We start from the raw sequence: 20498 nt of genomic DNA on the forward strand, positions 1-20498 counted from the left end.
GAATTTAATTTTACAATTGTTCACACTCCCGGAACATAAAATATTGTAGCAGACGCACTATCCCGTTCTCTCAGCAACAATCAGCAAGAGATCGCAACCAACTTCTGCAAAGCAAATTTCAGCGTCATGTACATTCAACAAGTTGCATTTGAAAATTTCATTTCGTCGTCATTACAAGACATAGCACAAGAGCAGAGTAAAGATAACGTATGGAAAGAAATTAAACATCTTTGGCAAGATAGGAATAATGTTACCATTAGAAACCATTACACTGTACGCAATGACATTATGTTTCGCCACTCTCATCCTGACAGCAACAATTAGTTATTATGCATTCCTGACGAACTTGTTAACAAATTAATCTGGTATATTCATTTAAGTTACGCACATTACGGAGCCAGAAAATGTTTTCTTATACTGAGACAGAACTGTTATTTTACCAACATGGAGAAACGTATACGACGAGTTTTAGCGTCATGTAAAATCTGTCAGAAAGCTAAATCAGACACGACTTCACATGTTCCTTCATTACATCCCATTGTACCTGTTAAATTGAGACATATGGCCGCTGTAGACATTTTTGGTCCGATCCCCAGAACTAATAGAGGTTTTTGCTACATCTTTGTCGCTGTTGAACTCACTTCAAAATTTGTTACCTTCACTCCCTTACGCAAAGCTACTGCTAAATCTGTTTCGAAAGCATTTGTAAAACATTTTCTATTTCATGTAGGGCATGTGTTGAAAGTAATTTCCGACAATGGATCACAGTTTCGATCTGCTATATGGACACTTATGTTACGAGCTAGAAACATTTCTCCGATCTATGTATCCAGGTACCATCCTTCTTCGAACCCTTGTGAACGTTTAATGAAAGAAATTGGCAAACTGTGTAGAATATACTGCTATAAAAAACATATTGGTTGGGACACATACATACTCTCATTCCAGGATGTAATTAATTCCATACCAAATGAATCTACTATGCTATCTCCGTCTGTTATACTGAAAAATGTTGAACCACCTAACAAAATTAAAGAACTAGTAACCTTTCCTACATCTCGTCGACTGCGGCACCATGAAATAATTGACATTGCGCTGAACAACATCAAACGTGCCGCAGAGCGCCGGAGAAGACAACAAAAACAGGTTTGTACACGCCGTGACTTTCACATTGGACAGAAGATATTAGTACGTACACACTATTTATCCAACAGAGGAAAGAGTAGATGCAGTAAATTTGAGCTTCTATACGCAGGTCCATATCGGATTCGCAACATTCCTCACCCCAATGTAGTACACGTCGAAACTTTGAGAACCAGAAAAACCAAAGGGAACCACCACGTCTACAACATCAAACCTTTTATTGAATGAAAATACTTTATGATTTATCACACTGTAATGCCATTTCCTGATTTTTTTATGACCACTTATGCAATTATATTCACATGAACACTTACTGATGATTATCGTATTTTTTCTCGGCAAGTGCCCGGCAAGGTAAGGTTAGCAGGTCGCTCTTCTTGTCGTTACACATCAGACCCTGCATATTTTTCCAGATGAACTTACACATTTTATGACCACTTATGCAATTATATTCATGTGACCACTTACTGATGATTGTCGTATTTTTTCTTGGCAAGTGTCCGGCAAGGTAAGGTTAGCAGGTCGCTTCTCTTGTCGTTACACATCAGACCCTGCATATTTTTCCAGATGAACTTACACATTTTATGACCACTTATGCAATTATATTCATGTGACCACTTACTGATGATTGTCGTATTTTTTCTTGGCAAGTGTCCGGCAAGGTAAGGTTAGCAGGTCGCTTCTCTTGTCGTTACACATCAGACCCTGCATATTTTTCCAGATGAACTTACACATTTTATGACCACTTATGCAATTATATTCATGTGACCACTTACTGATGATTGTCGTATTTTTTCTTGGCAAGTGTCCGGCAAGGTAAGGTTAGCAGGTCGCTTCTCTTGTCGTTACACATCAGACCGTGCCCATTTTTCCAGATGAACTTACGTATCTTATGAATAATTATGCAATTTTATCTAGTGACATATTAATTTTATTAAATTCTCTCTTCATTAAAGTCTTCAATTCTCGCCTCTATTAAGTACACAACATACAAGCTGAACACAAAGAAGGTCACATTTCTTGTCATCATACATCAGACGGTGCATATTTTCCATTTTTCATGTATGTATGATTGTTTTCCTGTTTTGTTTGTATGCACTATGAAATATTTAGGATATATCAAACACCAGCTGACTTTGACATTTTTGCCTTATGAGATCTCAACATCGTGACTATTCTGCATTTTTTTTTCTGCTGCTATATTGTGATACACTGTGTACATTTTTTGCCTCTGAACACTGTCTATGTTCTTGACATATTACGTCTTCTGTCATGATATGCTGTATGCTCAATTATATCACTAGAAACCAGTTTTTATTTAATGGGTATATGATTAAATGCAAGACATTAATCTTTGTTCATCATTTTCAGAAATAAATAACGTGTAAAAGAAATAAATTAAACAGAAATGGGAATTTCACCTTCGGAATGAACGAAAGAAGATGCAATATCTCGTGACGAAGAGTAAATGGATCAGAATTAACGAGCATTAACAAGAATATACTATACACATCGTAGAATATCATCTTAACTAATCTTTTTTTAAGAATACGAGGCGATTGATGCAGGCTGTCAGACAGAACTACACATCTTAGTTTTAGTGATGAAATATGCTAGAAATAAGGAATAGTTGTATAATGAATAATGAAGTGACTTTTTTGCAGATGATAATGAATGGTGATGAATAATGATGAAGAATATTTTAATATGGATAATGAAGTTTTTCTTTACAGGTGATGATGATAATGGAGTTATGATAATATGGATAATGAAGTTTTTTCTTTGCAGATGAGGATAATGTTGAAGTTTATGTATTTATGCTATGTAGTTATTTAAGTATTTGTTGCAGTTCGTTTTGACAGAATGTTTTATGTCGCATGGTATGATGACTGAAGGTTTTGGAAAGGACAGCTAGAGAACATATATATTTTTATACACATTTCACTACCTGTTAATTCGAAGTTCACTACTTTTCAGCATAATATGCGTTTCTTCTTTGAGTTTAATAATCCATTTTTGTATATTTTGCAGGATAAATTATTCATGAAATTAATGTGCTATAAGCAGTTGTTCATTAAACCTACGTCATATATGAATGTGATCACATATACTCTACTTGTTTCATAACCTTGCTACAGCTGACTCATGACGAATGACGTTACACATCTTCATTTGCAGCAATAACTCAAAAGCAAATATTGTTATGCCCCAGTAATTAATTTTCGATCCCAACGCAATGCATTGCTAGCACAAAAAAAATGTATTATCCGTCCCAAATAATGCTACCAGTTTAAGAGAGTTCTGAGTAATACTGAATGATGTTTTCTAGTCACAGACGTTGAATAATAGTTACAGTATGTTACATTTTCAATATGTCCTAAGTCACTGGAATGATCACTTCTGAGTAATACTGAATGATGCTTTGTAATAATGCATACATGCTATGCCAATAATTTCTGTAAATAATATTTTGTTATACTCTATAAATGCTATGCCAATAATTGACTCTCATTTTCAGTGATGACTTCTGATGTTTTGTAACTGGCCAATGAGTGCCAATGATTAGTATAACTAAATGAATTATGTTAATACTATGCCATTCATTAGCTCCTGTTTTCAATGATGACTTCTGATGTTTTGTAACTGGACAATGAGTGCCAATAATTACTTTTAAATATGGTGTATGTCACTTGAATGATGAAGAATGTTTTGTTCTATTCAATACTTGCTATATGTTTTGTAACTGACCAATGAGTGTCAATGATTACTATAACTAAGTGAATTATGTTAATAGTATGCCATTCATTAGCTCCTGTTTTCAATGATGACTTCTGATGGTTTATAACTGACCAATGAGTGCCAGTGTTCATTGTAATCAGATGATTTATGAACATTATTCTGTAATACTTCATACATGGTACAGAAATGTTCAGTAACTGGGCGATGAGTGTCACCAATTACATAAATCAGTTGTTAGACTAGTGTAATTCTCAATGAAGACTACCATGTGACTTAATGTCCTTCACCTTCTGACCTAATTACCAGAAATTACTCCAATATCCGTTTGTCCTGTATCCTCATGATCATGGAGCACTATATTTGGTTTTTGCACTAATTCTACGTTGGTGTACCTTACAAGAACGTGATGTTGACACGACATGCTGTCCACCACCTTCAGCGATGGAGATGTTATTATGGTCCCACTGTTTGGTGTACCTAATGTACTACCAAAATGATAACATGGAATATTACTACGACATTTCAGTGTCTTGGCTACACTGATTAATACTTCAAGGAAAAGAACTTCAGATTGTCTCACTTGGTGTTGTGCTTCTGTAGAAAGATATGGACTTTCAGTGCAGCTGTGTGCAACCTAAAGTGCTACAACCACGACGCAATCCTTCCCATTCCTTTCCTAGTTCTTGTAAAATGGTAAACACTTATACAATGCGTTTAAATTCTTGTAAAATGATAAAGACTTATACAGTGAGTGTGCACTTTATTTCACTTCATGATATGTTATGTAAAAATGCTAAAGACTTCTACAGTGCGTGTGCACTTTATTTCACTCCTTGCTGTGTTTATTTGTTGTAAAAATGCTAAAGAGTTTTACAGTGCGTGTGCACTTTATGCCATTTGTACTCATTACGTATACATTTTGTGATTCCCAGATATGTTCTGTACTACAGTGCGTGTACACTTCCGTCATTTTGTTAACATGATTTGTATTCATTGCATATACATTTTTGTGATTTGCTGATATGTTCTGAACTACAGTGCGTGTGCACTTTTGTCATTTGTCAATATGATTTGTACTCATTATGTTTATTTGTTGTAAAAATGCTAAAGAGTTTTACAAGGCGTGTGCACTTTTGCCATTTGTTGTATGTTTTGTACTCATTGTGTACACATTTTGTCATTGCCTGATATGTTCTGTACTCAGTGCATGTGCACTATATTTTATTTGATGTTCTGCACCTATATATATGTACATATTCCGTGATTGTAAAGTTAGTTAATTAAGAAAAATTTGTTGCTCATGGCAAGTCCAATTGACTCACCATCGCTGCCAAATTTTTGCCCCCCCCCCCCCCCCAATGGAGGGTTATGTAAGACCTTGCTTTGCCGACGATGGGCGAGGCATGACAGAATCTCTGACCAGAGAGTAGTTTATCGTTAGTTGTTGCTTGTCGCTAGTCTGCGCGAGTCGACAGTAGTAGTCTGTAGTAGTCTGGTGTAGTCTGCATGTGTCGGGTGTGTGCTCTGCTCGCGACTCTGGAGGATGAGTATTGTTGTAGAAGGTGAAGAAGCAGCCTTGCGCATATTTAATAACGTATGTTAATTGTAATTTAATTTGTTCCAAAAAAATGCCCCAACAATAATTTTTATAATATAAAGTAACTCTTTTAAAGAAAAGCATTCATTTCAATTTAAAGAATATTTCCAATGCAGATCATTCCTTCCAAGAATTAAAAAAAAATATACGCCAGCATTGCACGAAGCTGTGTCGAAAAATATCTAATTAAGAGCAGATATAATTGCAGTTTTTATTGAGGTGAGAATTTTTGCTTTTTTTATTCAGAATACAGGGCCAAAGGGCAGCGCTGCTGTCCGCATAAAATTTATCAGGTTACTAAACTTTTTTATTATTTTTGGTGTTTAGGAATTTTTCTGTTTCGAACTTGACATTAAATGAGAAAAGAATTTTGTGGGAACATTAAATGTGAATGCATTTCTGCGCACAGACTATAAATGGGAGCCAATTTTGTTCAGAGGTTACATTATTTAAAATTCATTTAATTATTATTTTTGGGAGGCTACACTTGGCTCATTTTCATTTTTGTGGGGAGGTTACATCTTCATTTCGTCTGTATTTACTTCTTTTACAATAGCTGCAGTGTCAGAAATACCATCCGTACTACTTCAATTTGAAGTCGAACCAGTAACATTTTTTGCGAAAAATTTATCTACTCTGCCAAGTGTTTTTAGAACATTGGGTTCCCGTTCTCGCCTTTCCTTCGATAATTTCCGAAATGCCACCATACTTAATTTTGCACTTTTGATTTTTTCACTGTTATTCATGTTAAGGCACTCACAAAATTGTCAACCAACTGTCTAAACAAAAGAAAAAATGTAAAACGAAAGAAAGAAAGTCTGTATCCAGTGCCAATCGTACTACACCGCACAAAGCTTTCTGCTTTGAACACAGCACACGAGCACGAAGATTTTTCCTTTAAACACGGAGCGATGAACTGACCAACTCGGATTTCTCGACGTAACTGTGCTATGAAACAACGACAACACAGAATAATTTAATTTCACTGTCACCTGTTTCTCTGTTGACAGTGAACAGTAGAAGCACACCTCCCTGCTGGAATTCATCTCGTAAAGAAAACGGGACAGTCCCTTTTTTGGCTTCTGTTTCGCCGGAATTTTAGCTGGGACGCAAATATGTTCTGAATATTCTTGACACTGCCTTTCTAATTTAAAAAGAAAATAATTTTTGCGATTACTTGCAGTGATGTGTGCTGGATCGACTCTTATCCCACTTATTCTTACAACATTTTAGCGGTTTCTGTGGACAGAAAAGACAGACTACAAAGTTTAAGTAGTCTTGTTAGCAGTTGATGTGATGTGTTGTCATTTGTGTGAACACTGCTGTTATGTCTACACGCAAATGCACCTTTTAGCATTAAGTAGTCTTGTTAGCAGTTGATGTGATGTGTTGTCATTTGTGTGAACACTGCTGTTATGTCTACACGCAAATGCACCTTTTGTTCCAACATAAAAATAACCTTTCCTCGAAGAAAAAAAGTTTGGTTAAGAAGTTTAATATTAAATTTGCAATGCGATGTACTATTCGATTGCACAGAGTGGGAACTTTGACATCGTGCAGGCTGCAGCACAATAAATGAGGCAAACGAAAGTTGGTTTCTTCTTCTTTTTTCGCCAAAAAAAGTAACTACGTAAATAAATAAAATTTTTAAACTGCTGTGAAGTGTATTTCACATATTATTAAATAGTTTGCTTACGTTCCTTTCTTATAAACATGTGTTTAAAAATGTAAAACATTCCCAATATGAACATGTTTCGTTAATTGGGTGTCATTAAATCAAAGCGCAGATATTGAAGACCACAGAGCTTGCATATCAATTACAGTAATGGAGGGCTGACTTGATACTTCCCGGTAATTTCTACATGATATTTAAGTAGAGTCGGTTTTTACATACTGAGGCCTACACAAGCTACAGTATTTAAGAAACTGCTGATTAGTTTATAACAGCTTTCCAGGGGTCCCGGTATTTTCACGGGGAAAATATGGCAGCGTTAAGTAGAAGCCAACAACATTCTCGGAATAATAACATTGCAGACATTGTATTGCAGATTGCCGTCCTGACAGCTTACTCAAAATACTTTGAACAGTCGTGAAGATGATACCAGACAGAAACCCAACGTTAAATTTCCATTCAGGCACCAAATAAACTATGTATATTTCCAAGCTTTCAAACGTTCCCTTAGAAAAATTTACGAGTGATTGTGTTGACAAGCCCCTTACGTTACTTGATTTTCAAACAGCTGAGCAGAACTGAACATACTCAGACATTTTGCTATTTACTTACTCTGATCAACACTAAACTGACACAATATTTTTTAGCGCAACACAATCCGACTTTCAAAAATCCCTACAAAAGAATGGCCCTGACTAACAATAACCTATACCTTTCATGAATCACTTACCTCACAAAAATCTTCGTTACCCAAACTACTGCAATACAGCGTGCGCCAATACTGCCAGCTGAATAAAAGATTCTAACTTCTGAAGGCACTAACTACTGATAAGCATAGTTAGCAAATGAAAGATTTTGATAGAGAACAAACAACGTATTTGCCTTTATATATATATATATATACACTCCTGGAAATTGAAATAAGAACACCGTGAATTCATTGTCCCAGGAAGGAGAAACTTTATTGACACATTCCTGGGGTCAGATACATCACATGATCACACTGACAGAACCACAGGCACATAGACACAGGCAACAGAGCATGCACAATGTCGGCACTAGTACAGTGTATATCCACCTTTCGCAGCAATGCAGGCTGCTATTCTCCCATGGAGACGATCGTAGAGATGCTGGATGTAGTCCTGTGGAACGGCTTGCCATGCCATTTCCACCTGGCGCCTCAGTTGGACCAGCGTTCGTGCTGGACGTGCAGACCGCGCGAGACGACGCTTCATCCAGTCCCAAACATGCTCAATGGGGGACAGATCCGGAGATCTTGCTGGCCAGGGTAGTTGACTTACACCTTCTAGAGCACGTTGGGTGGCACGGGATACATGCGGACGTGCATTGTCCTGTTGGAACAGCAAGTTCCCTTGCCGGTCTAGGAATGGTAGAACGATGGGTTCGATGACGGTTTGGATGTACCGTGCACTATTCAGTGTCCCCTCGACGATCACCAGTGGTGTACGGCCAGTGTAGGAGATCGCTCCCCACACCATGATGCCGGGTGTTGGCCCTGTGTGCCTCGGTCGTATGCAGTCCTGATTGTGGCGCTCACCTGCACGGCGCCAAACACGCATACGACCATCATTGGCACCAAGGCAGAAGCGACTCTCATCGCTGAAGACGACACGTCTCCATTCGTCCCTCCATTCACGCCTGTCGCGACACCACTGGAGGCGAGCTGCACGATGTTGGGGCGTGAGCGGAAGACGGCCTAACGGTGTGCGGGACCGTAGCCCAGCTTCATGGAGACGGTTGCGAATGGTCCTCGCCGATACCCCAGGAGCAACAGTGTCCCTAATTTGCTGGGAAGTGGCGGTGCGGTCCCCTACGGCACTGCGTAGGATCCTACGGTCTTGGCGTGCATCCGTGCGTCGCTGCGGTCCGGTCCCAGGTCGACGGGCACGTGCACCTTCCGCCGACCACTGGCGACAACATCGATGTACTGTGGAGACCTCACGCCCCACGTGTTGAGCAATTCGGCGGTACGTCCACCCGGCCTCCCGCATGCCCACTATACGCCCTCGCTCAAAGTCCGTCAACCGCACATACGGTTCACGTCCACGCTGTCGCGGCATGCTACCAGTGTTAAAGACTGCGATGGAGCTCCGTATGCCACGGCAAACTGGCTGACACTGACGGCGGCGGTGCACAAATGCTGCGCAGCTAGCGCCATTCGACGGCCAACACCGCGGTTCCTGCTGTGTCCGCTGTGCCGTGCGTGTGATCATTGCTTGTACAGCCCTCTCGCAGTGTCCGGAGCAAGTATGGTGGGTCTGACACACCGGTGTCAATGTGTTCTTTTTTCCATTTCCAGGAGTGTATATATATATATATATATATATATATATATCAGTTCATGACATCCAGTATCACAAATTTACTGTCTCTGATGGACACACGTCCAGATCATCCGCTCTCAAAACTCCGCCAACTCTCTCCCCACATCCACCACTGCTGGCGGCTCACCTCCAACTGCGCAACGCTACGCGCTGTTCACATCCAGCTGCCCAACACTACAATAGCAAACAACAATGCAAACCAGCCACAGACTGCACACAGCACAGCCAGTCATTTTCATACAGAGCGCTACGTGGCGTTACCAATAAAAAAACCTAAACAGCCTACTTACAGCTTGTATTGTCGAATTTCGTTCTTAAGCTTTATTTAGAGTAGAAAGTTGTTTAATAGTATTAAAAAATTTTCTCGTTTGTAACAGCAGTTATTTTAAAACATAAAAGGTTAAAATGAGTACAGTGCAAAAAATGCCGCCCCCTTAAGGTGCCACTCCTAGTCTCATGGCTAGTGGTCCTATACGTAAATCCACCATTGGAGTTGTGTGTGTGTCTAGCTATGAGTAGCGAATCTATTCGCATCGACGGACGTGTTATGACGGCGGAAGAGGTTATGGACTATTTAGATAACATAGAAAACGAATCTGCAGAAGAAGAACGAAGCCAGGAACATGATTCCGATATAAGTGATTGTGAAAGTGAACACAGTGCTCACAATACAGACACAACAGTTTTTGATTCGGATGTCTCAGAAGACGAAATCGCTGAAAATGATTCTGGTAGTTACTACTATGGGAAAAACAGGTTAAATTGGTCGCGCACCCCCCCCCCCCCCCCCCCCCCAGTAGTTCTAGAACGAGAAAATCTAATATTATTGTTCAGTTACCGGTATTGATTGGACCTGCCGCCATTTGAAGCATTGTCCCTGCTTATTACAGATGATATGCTGAACACTATAGTATATCACACGAACGCACAAATTTCTGAAATGGTTCAAATGGCTCTGAGCACTATGGTCATCAGTCCCCTAGAACTTAGAACTACTTAAACCTAACTAACCTAAGGACATCACACACATCCATGCCCGAGGCAGGATTCGAACCTGCGAACGTAGCAGTCGCGCGGCTCCGGACTGAGCAGCTAGAACCGCTAGACCACCGCGGCCGGCCAATTTTCTGAATTGAGTGAAAATTGTGGTGTGATTGCAACATGATCAACATGTCTCTAGAAGAAATGAAAACTGTTTCCAGATTGATTTATCTCGGACGTGCGTTAAATTTAATCATAAGAATGCAGACTTACTCTTTTCTAGGGAGCTAACAGGCTGACCAATATTTAGAACAGCAATGTCCAAGTAACGGTTTCTTTTTCTTCTATCTGTTATCAGATTTGATAACCGAGCAACAAGGGAACACAGAAAACAATCAGGTGAGACAAGTTGGCAGCTATTTCTGAATTGTATGAGAATGAAGTCTTTCGCGACGGCACTGATATGTGAAACATTTTCGGTTTCCTTGCCGCATCAATTCAGGATAAAATCTCAAGCTTTCGACGATAGCCTCCATCGTCATTTTAAGGAGTAACTTGTCTTCACTGTTGCTGTGGTGGCCTTATATAGCCCGTAGACGGCTTCTGTTATTAAGGAGTCTGTTGAAATAAGAGGGAGCGAGAAGAACCGTGATAGTGGATACTACCAGAGCGGTGCGTGGAAACGAACGCTCGATGCAGAGAAGCAGCAGAGACATTACTTGCAGTGTTTCCCCTCCCACGGAAGCGGTAGCGCCACAGCGCAGACACTGACACCGTCTTGCGACAGCAGTACGTAATCGTCGACCGGTCACAAGCTGACCAAACATAGGCCGTCCACGGGCTATGTAAGGCCACCACAGCAACAGTGAAGACAGTCAGTTGCTCCTGACGATGACGATGGAGACTATCGTCGAATGCTTGACATTTCATCCCGAATTACGCGGCAAGAAAACCGATAATGTTTTACATATTTCTGAATTGTTTAACAAGTTTATATTCAACTCCGCAGCAAATTATAGCTGCTCACAATCTGAAACAGTCGATGAAATGCTAGTAGGTTTTCGTGGACGCTGTTCTTCTAGCTTGTATCTGCAAAACAAACCGCAAAAATGTGGGTTACAAATTATGTGTTCGTGTTGAGCAAAATCCCACTCTCTGCTAAACGCTTTTATTTATTCAGGGAAGGCGACAACGCTAAATCCATCAAAACTAAGCATCCCAACACAATCTGTTCTGAAGCTGGTTCAACCTATTGCTAAGACAAACAGAAACGTAAGTGGAGATACTGGTTCACCTCTGTAGAAGTGGCTAATGAATTACAAAAGATTGGCCTGACATAAGTCGATACACTTCGGAAACAGAAACGTGAAATTCCAGCAGAATTCTTGCCCAATAAATCATATGAAGCGGGACATACAAAATTTGGTTTCACAAAGGGTTTAACAATATGCTCCTATGTCCCCAAGAAAAGTACGTCAGTACTCATGCTATCATCAATGCATCATGACAAGCGCATTGATCAGCAGAGTGGTAAATCTGATATTATTCTATTTTGCAGTTCTACAAAGGGCGGCGTGGATGCTGTTGACCAGAAGTGTGCTTTCTATAAATGTGGAAGAAGATGTAAATGGTGGCCACTATCCATATGGTGGGCTGTAATGGATATTGTTATTGTTAACAGCTACGTAATAAGACAGTGCACCAGTCCTAAAACAAAGATGTCATGTTGTAAATTTATGAAAGAGCTGTCAACAAGAGAAACTGAAAAGCACATAAAACAACATGCTACTGTACCAATTCTATCACAAAGTTTGAAAACAATTAATTCAGCATTTCGTTTGGAAGAGCAGTTACAACCATCAAGCTCACGTGGGCCTAAAAAGCCCCAAAGATGTAACTTTTGCTCAAGAAATCATGACAAAAAATGTGTCAGTCACTTGTTCAAGATGCAAAAAATATGTCTGCGAAAACCACTCTCAGCAGAAGGTATTTTGTGTACAATGTAACAAAGAATAACTATTATGTACAACAATATTTTAGAAATTGAAATTTTTGTTAAGCATATAGTAATGCCCGTTCATTTCTTTACTATGCATTAAAAATTACATTTTCCCTTTCAGAGATTAATCTGGACCTTAATAAACTAGGCGGATGAAGCAAAATGAAGAGTTACTACTAAAATGAAAAATTTGTTACTTTAAAATTACCTCTTCATTGAGAATTTAAAAAATGTAAACATTTAAATAACCATCTTCTGTACGAGTTTTTATCTTTCTTATAACTCATATTTAGGTTAAATCAGTCGTAAATAAGTTGAAATGAATGTGTATAAAACAATTACCATAAAAATTGAATCAAAGTAAATAGAGATACTAATAATTTTTTGCATCTCTAATAACCCCACGATAGTAGTTGTGATAGTCAAAAATATCGATTATAATTCAGGGTTAAGATGAATTAATTGTTTAATATTTTACGTATTTCTATAACTATCTCTGTCTGTCAGTGTGTAGTGAGGAGTACCCAAGATTAGTATCATTGTTCACTGTTTCACTGATGAAACTTTAAAATAGTCACAAGCATCTAGAGTTCTTAACGATTTGATTCCTCAGGCAGTGAAAAACAGCCCGCAATAACACAGTAAATTCGACACATTAAGGTTCAATTAATTTTTCTTTCTTTTTGTTGTCAATTACACACATCAAAAAAGTTTTGCATGACCGCGGTTCCAGGAACTCCTGAAGACAGACGTTGACTGTTGATATTGTATCACAGACACAGTCCCTTTTTTTACAATTCAGAGATGTCACTAAACCAGCCCAAAGATGTAAACAACCAGGCATGAGCAGCGTATTTGTCGAACGGGCTCCGACAACCGATCTGTTCCAGTCATTCCACCAGGAAGGAGGTGCACGGATCGTATTGTGTGTATAGTTCAACCATGCCTAGATAGACAATACCGCTGTTCGACAGCGTCCGCATTGTTACTTTGTGCCAGGAAGGGCTCTCAGCAAGGGAAGTGTCAACGCGTCTCGGAGTGAACCAAAGCGATGTTGTTCGGACATGGAGGAGATACAGAGAGCAGGAACTGTCGATACATGCCTTGCTCAGGCCGCCCAAGGGCTACTACTGCAGTGGATGATCGATACCTAAGGATTATGGTTCGCAGGAACCCTGACAGCAACGCCACCATGTTGAATAATGCTTTTCGTGCAGCCACAGGACATCGTGCTACGACTCAAACTGTGCGCAATAGAATGCATAATGAGCAACTTTATTCCCCATGTCCATCTTTGCCACCACGACACCAGATGGGCCCAACAACATGCCGAATGGACCGCTCAGGATTGGCATCACGTTCTCTTCAAAATGGTTCAAATGGCTCTGAGCACTATGGGACTTAACATCTATGGTCATCAGTCCCCTAGAACTTAGAACTACTTAAACCTAACTAACCTAAGGACAGCACACAACACCCAGCCATCACGAGGCAGAGAAAATCCCTGACCCCGCCGGGAATCGAACCCGGGAACCAGGGCGCGGGAAGCGAGAACGCTACCGCACGACCACGAGATGCGGGCACGTTCTCTTCACCGATGAGTGTCGCATATGCCTTCAACCAGACAATCGTCGGACACGTGTTCAGAGGCAACCCGGACAGGCTGACCGCCTCAGACACACTGTGCAGCGAGTGCGGCGAGATGGAGGTTCCCTTCTGTTTTGGGGTGGTATGATGGGGGACCGACGTATGCCGCAGGTAGTCATGGAAGGCACCGTAACGGCTGTACGATACGTGAACGCCATCCTCCGACCGACAGTGCACCCATATCGGCAGCATATTGGCGAGGCATTTGTCTTCGTGGATGACAATTCGCGCCTCCATCTTGCAAATCTTGTGAATGACTTCCTTCAGGATAATGACATCGCTCGACTAGAGTGGCGAGCATGTTCTCCAGACACGAACCCTATCGAAAATGCCTGGGATGGATTGAAAAGGGCTGTTTATGGACGACGTGACCCACCAACCACTCTGAGGGTTCTACGCGGAATCGCCGTTGAGGACTGGGACAATCTGGACCAACAGTGCCTTGATGAACTTGTGGGTAGTATGCCACGACGAATACAGGCATGCATCAATGCAAGAGGATGTACTACTGAGTATTAGAGGTATCGGTGTGTACAGCAACCACCTCTGAAGGTCTCACTATATGGTGGTACATCATGCAATGTGTGGTTTTCATGAGCAATAAGAAGGGCAGAAATGATGTTTATGTTGATCTCTATTCCAATTTTCTTTACAGGTTCAGGAACTCTAGGAACCGAGATGATGCAAAACTTTTTGTGATGTGTGTATTATACCGTTGCGATATTGTAGTGCCTGTGCTACTCCGAATTTTAATACTGTTTTCTTCGAACATGCATACATTAGTATGGAAGTTTGAAGTCCACGACTTGTTAGTTTCTTCACTACTGCAAACACCCTTTTCAACACACTGCGCCAATACATTGTTTTTCTGTCTCAATATATGACTCGAAATCGTTATCTATTGTTGCAAGTGACTTTTTTCTTGTTAAGGGTGATAACGCAGAATTTTGGTGTTGGAGTGAATTCTCATCATGCGATAAAATATTAGAAATATTTTTCCAATCTGCAGTACCATTAGTAGCAATCGTCGCCTTACCTTCGAACAGTTTACACGGTGCACAAAAACAGCACCGGTGTTACAGGAGTATGCTAGAAAATCACGCAAAGTTGATTCACCATTTAAAAGTTTACAGTAAAATATATTTTTGTTCAAATATCTGGATTTATCGCCTATTGATCTTCTTGAATTAGAAAAATCACCATTACAATTCTGATTAATGCCACGTTGTAAGAGAATGTCGATTGTTGATTCATTGCCACACCATTCTGCAGGATGATCACTAACGAAGTTATTTCTTTTTGTAATGTCTGACTCGACAGTTTTTCGTGAAACTCAAAATCAAGAACAATTTGCTTTTCTTCATTTTTAACTTTTGTTTCGTCTGTATTTACTTCTTTTACAACAGCTGCAGTGTCAGAAATACCATCCGTACTACTTTAATTTGAAGTCGAACCAGTAACATTTTTTGCGAAAAATTTATCTACTCTGCCAAGTGTTTTTAGAACATTGGCTTCCCGTTCTCCCCTTTCGTTCGATAATTTCCGAAATGCCGCCATACTTAATTTTGCACTTTTGCTTTTTTCACTGTTATTCACGTTAAGGCACTTACAAAATTGTCAACCAACTGTCAAAACAAAAGCAAAAAATGTAAAAGGAAAGAAAGAAAGTCTGTATCCAGTGCCAATCGTACTACACCGCACAAAGCTTTCTGCTTTGAACACAGCACACGAGCACGAAGATTTTTCCTTTAAACACGGAGCGATGAACTGACCAACTCGGATTTCTCGACGTAACTGTGCTATGAAACAACGACAACACAGAATAATTTAATTTCACTGTCGCCTGTTTCTCTGTTGACAGTGAACAGTAGAAGCACACCTGCCTGCTGGAATTCATCTCGTAAAGAAAACGGGACAGTCCTTTTTTTGGCTTCTGTTTCGCCGGAATTTTAGCTGGGACGCAAATATGTTCTGAATATTCTTGACACTGCCTTTCTAATTTAAAAAGAAAATAATTTTTGCGATTTCTTGCAGTGATGTGTGCTGGATCGACTCTTATCCCACTTATTCTTACAACATTTTAGCGGTTTCTGTGGACAGAAAAGACAGACTACAAAGTTTAAGTAGTCCTGTTAGCAGTTGATGTGATGTGTTGTCATTTGTGTGAACACTGCTGTTATGTCTACACGCAAATGCACCTTTTGTTCCAACATAAAAATAACCTTTCCTCGAAGAAAAAAAGCTTGGTTAAGAAGTTTAATATTAAATTTGCAATGCCACGCACTATTCGATTGCACAAAGTGGGAACTTTGATATCGTGCAGGCTGCAGCACAATAAGTGAGACAAACGAAAGTTGGTTTCTTCTTCTTTTTTCGCCAAAAAAAGTAACTACGTAAATAAATAAAATTTTTAAACTGCTGTGAAGTGTATTTCACATATTATTAAATAGTTTGCTTACGTTCCTTTCTTATAAACATGTGTTTAAAAATGTAAAACATTCCCAATATGAACATGTTTTGTTAATTGGGTGTCATTAAATCAAAGCTCAAATATTGAAGACCACAGAGCTTTCATATTAATTACAGTAATGGATGGCTGACTTGATACTTCCCGGTAATTTCTACAAGATATTTAAGTAGAGTCGGGTTTTACATACTGAGGCCTACACATGCTACAGTATTCAAGAAACTGCTGATTAGTTTATAACAGCTTTTCAAGGGTCCCGGTATTTTCACGGGGAAAATATTGCGGCGTTAAGTAGAAGCCAACAACATTCTCGGAATAATAACATTTCAGACATTGTATTGCAGATTGCCGTCCTGACAGCTTACTCACAATATTTTGAACAGTCGTGAAGATGATACCAGACAGAAACTCAATGTTAAATTTCCACTCAGGCACCAAGTAAACTATATATATTTCCAAGCTTTGAAACGTTCCCTTAGAAAAATTTATGAGTGATTGTGCTGACAAACCCCTTACGTTACTTGATTTTCAAACAGCTGAGCAGAATTGAACGTACTCAGACATTTTGCTATTTACTTATACTGATCAACACTAAACTGACACACAATATTTTTTAGCGCAACGCAATCCGACTTTCAAAAATCCCTACAAAAGAATGGCCCTGACTAACAATAACCTATACCTTTCATGAATCACTTACCTCACAAAAATCTTCGTTACCCAAACTACTGCAATACAGCGTGTGCCAACACCGCCAGCTGAATAAAAGATTCTAACTTCTGAAGGCACTAACTACTGATAAGCATAGTTAGCAAATGAAAGATTTTGATAGAGAACAAACAATGTATTTGCCTTAATAGTGTTCAAAAGTCATAATATATATATCAGTTCATGACATCCAGTCTCACAAATTTACTGTCTCTGATGGACACACGTCCAGATCATCCACTCTCAAAACTCCGCCATCTCTCTCCCCACATCCACCACTGCTGGCGGCTCACCTCCAACTGCGCAACGCTACGCGCTGTTCACATCCAGCTGCCCAACACTACAATAGCAAACAACAATGCAGACCAACCACAGACTGCACACAGCACAGCCAGTCATTTTCATACAGAGCGCTACGTGGCGTTACCAATAAAAAAACCTAAACAGCCTACTTACAGCTTGTATTGTCGAATTTCGTTCTTAAGGGGCTCCGGAACGCCCTATACTTGCAATGTTAAAATAACGCTTCTAAATTATATCTTTCCTCACAAAGTATTTGAGGTAGGAAGTTGAACTTTTTACAGATTATTTATTGGAATATGGGCTACAACTTAACACAGGGATGTTACAAAATTTTAGTTCAGTTATTAAAGATGATTTTTTTTCAATTGTATGAAAATTCACAACACTTTTTTGCAATTTTTTATTTATATATTCAAAAATATACAGTTTTTTGGAAAAAGGCTGTGTTAAATTATGCAGAAGGTACTGTGTAACATTTACTGAAAGTTTGAAACAAATATGTTTGGAAGATCCTTAGAAAACATGTAATTACTCGTAGTATGAGAAAATAAAAGTTTTGGGAATCGCGCGACAAAGATTGGATTAACTTTTTAGTGCATTCCAGGTCCATAGGATGGATAATCTTCATCCTTTGCAAACTCCTCCTCCAGCTTCCTCTTGTTCCTCCTCCTGTTTACTCTTGCTTGTATTTCTAGACTCTTTACAGCCCTGTCTGCAGCCCGAAGGCGTTTCTTGTCTAAAGCAAGCATCGCTCGTACCATGTTAGAATGTTATTATTTACAGTAATAACACATACCTTTGGCTTTCCAACATTTCTCCTTTTCTTAAAAGCCTTCAGAGGATTTCTAAGAACTTTACTTTTACTCATTATTATACTTCAACAAAACAGAGACTCAAGAAACAGAATTAATTACGAATATTTTAGAGATAACGACAGAGTAAATAAACATGAAACAATCGACAATCAAACCAGCGATATATATTAAACCATCACAGGTTAGCCACAACACATACTTTATCTCACATCACTAAAATGTACCTGATGAACACGGACGTTAATAATAACACCATTTGACAGCAGTTTAACAGCGCCACAGTGGGTCACGCCCATGTAGAACACATTTCAAAAAAAAATTTAAAAATATTTGTAGTCTTCGGAATTGAATAAATTATATATCTATTAAAAGGTAATAGTCTGCAGATTCAGAAAACGCAAAAAAGTAAAAATTGAACTTTTCATGATTTTGGGCCTTTCCGGAGCCCCTTAAGCTTTATTTAGACTAGAAAGTTGTTTAATAGTATTAAAAAATTTTCTCGTTTGTAACAGCAGTTATTTTAAAACGTAAAAGGTTAAAATGAGTACAGTGCAAAAAATGCCGCCCCCCTTAAGGTGCCGCCCCTAGTCTCATGGCTAGTGGTCCTATACGTAAATCCACCATTGGAGTTGTGTGTGTGTCTAGCTATGAGTAGTGAATCTATTCACATCGACGGACGTGTTATGACGGCGGAAGAGGTTATGGACTATTTAGATAACATAGAAAATGAATCTGCAGAAGAAGAACGAAGCCAGGAACATGATTCCGATATAAGTGATTGTGAAAGTGAACACAGTACTCACAATACAGACACAACAGTTTTTGATTTGGATGTCTCAGAAGACGAAATCGCTGAAAATGATTCTGGCAGTTACTACTATGGGAAAAACAGGTTAAACTGGCCGCGAAGCCCCCCCGCCCCCACAGTAGTTCTAGAACGAGAAAATCTAATATTATTGTTCAGTTACCAGTATTGATTGGACCTACTCGGCAATGTAAGCCTTCTACGCCATTTGAAGCATTGTCCCTGCTTATTACAGATGATATGCTGAACACTATAGTAGATCACACAAACGCACAAATTTCTGAATTGAATGAAAATTGTGGTGTGATTGCAACATAATCAACATGTCTCTAGAAGAAATGAAAACTGTTTCCAGATTGATTTATCTCGGACGTGCGTTAAATTTAATCATAAGAATGCAGACTCGCTCTTTTCTAGGGAGCTAACAGGATGACCAATATTTAGAACAGCAATGTCCAAGTACCGGTTTCTTTTTCTTCTATCTGTTAACAGATTTGATAACCGAGCAACAAGGGAACACAGAAAACAATCAGGTGACAAGTTGGCAGCTATTTCTGAATTGTATGAGAATGAAGTCTTTCGCGACGGCACTGATATGTGAAACATTTTCGGTTTTCTTGCCGCATCAATTCAGGATAAAATCTCAAGCTTTCGACGATAGCCTCCATCGTCATTTTAAGGAGTAACTGTCTTCACTGTTGCTGTGGTGGCCTTATATAGCCCGTAGACGGCTTCTGTTATTAAGGAGTCTGTTGAAATAAGAGGGAGCGAGAAGAACCGTGATAGTGGATACTATCTGAGCGGTGCGTGGAAACGAACGCTCGATGCAGAGAAGCAGCAGAGACATTACTTGCAGTGTTTCCCCTCCCACGGAAGCGGTGGCGCCACAGCGCAGACACTGACACCGTCTTGCGACAGCAGTACGTAATCGTCGACCTGTCACAAGCTGACCAAACATAGGCCGTCCACGGGCTATATAAGGCCACCACAGCAACAGACAGTCAGTTGCTCCTAACGATGACGATGGAGACTATCGTCGAATACCTGACATTTTATCCCGAATTACGCGCCAAGAAAACCGATAATGTTTTACATATTTCTGAATTGTTTAACAAGTTTATATTCAACTCCGCAGCAAATTATAGCTGCTGACAATCTGAAACACTTGATGAAATGCTAGTAGGTTTTCGTGGACGCTGTTCTTCTCGATTGTATATGCAAAACAAACCCCAAAAATGTGGGTTACAAATTATGTGTTTGTGTTGAGCAAAATCCCG

This window comes from Schistocerca cancellata, chromosome 8 (assembly GCF_023864275.1).
Source record: "Schistocerca cancellata isolate TAMUIC-IGC-003103 chromosome 8, iqSchCanc2.1, whole genome shotgun sequence".
In the NCBI taxonomy this organism is placed as follows: domain Eukaryota; kingdom Metazoa; phylum Arthropoda; class Insecta; order Orthoptera; family Acrididae; genus Schistocerca; species Schistocerca cancellata.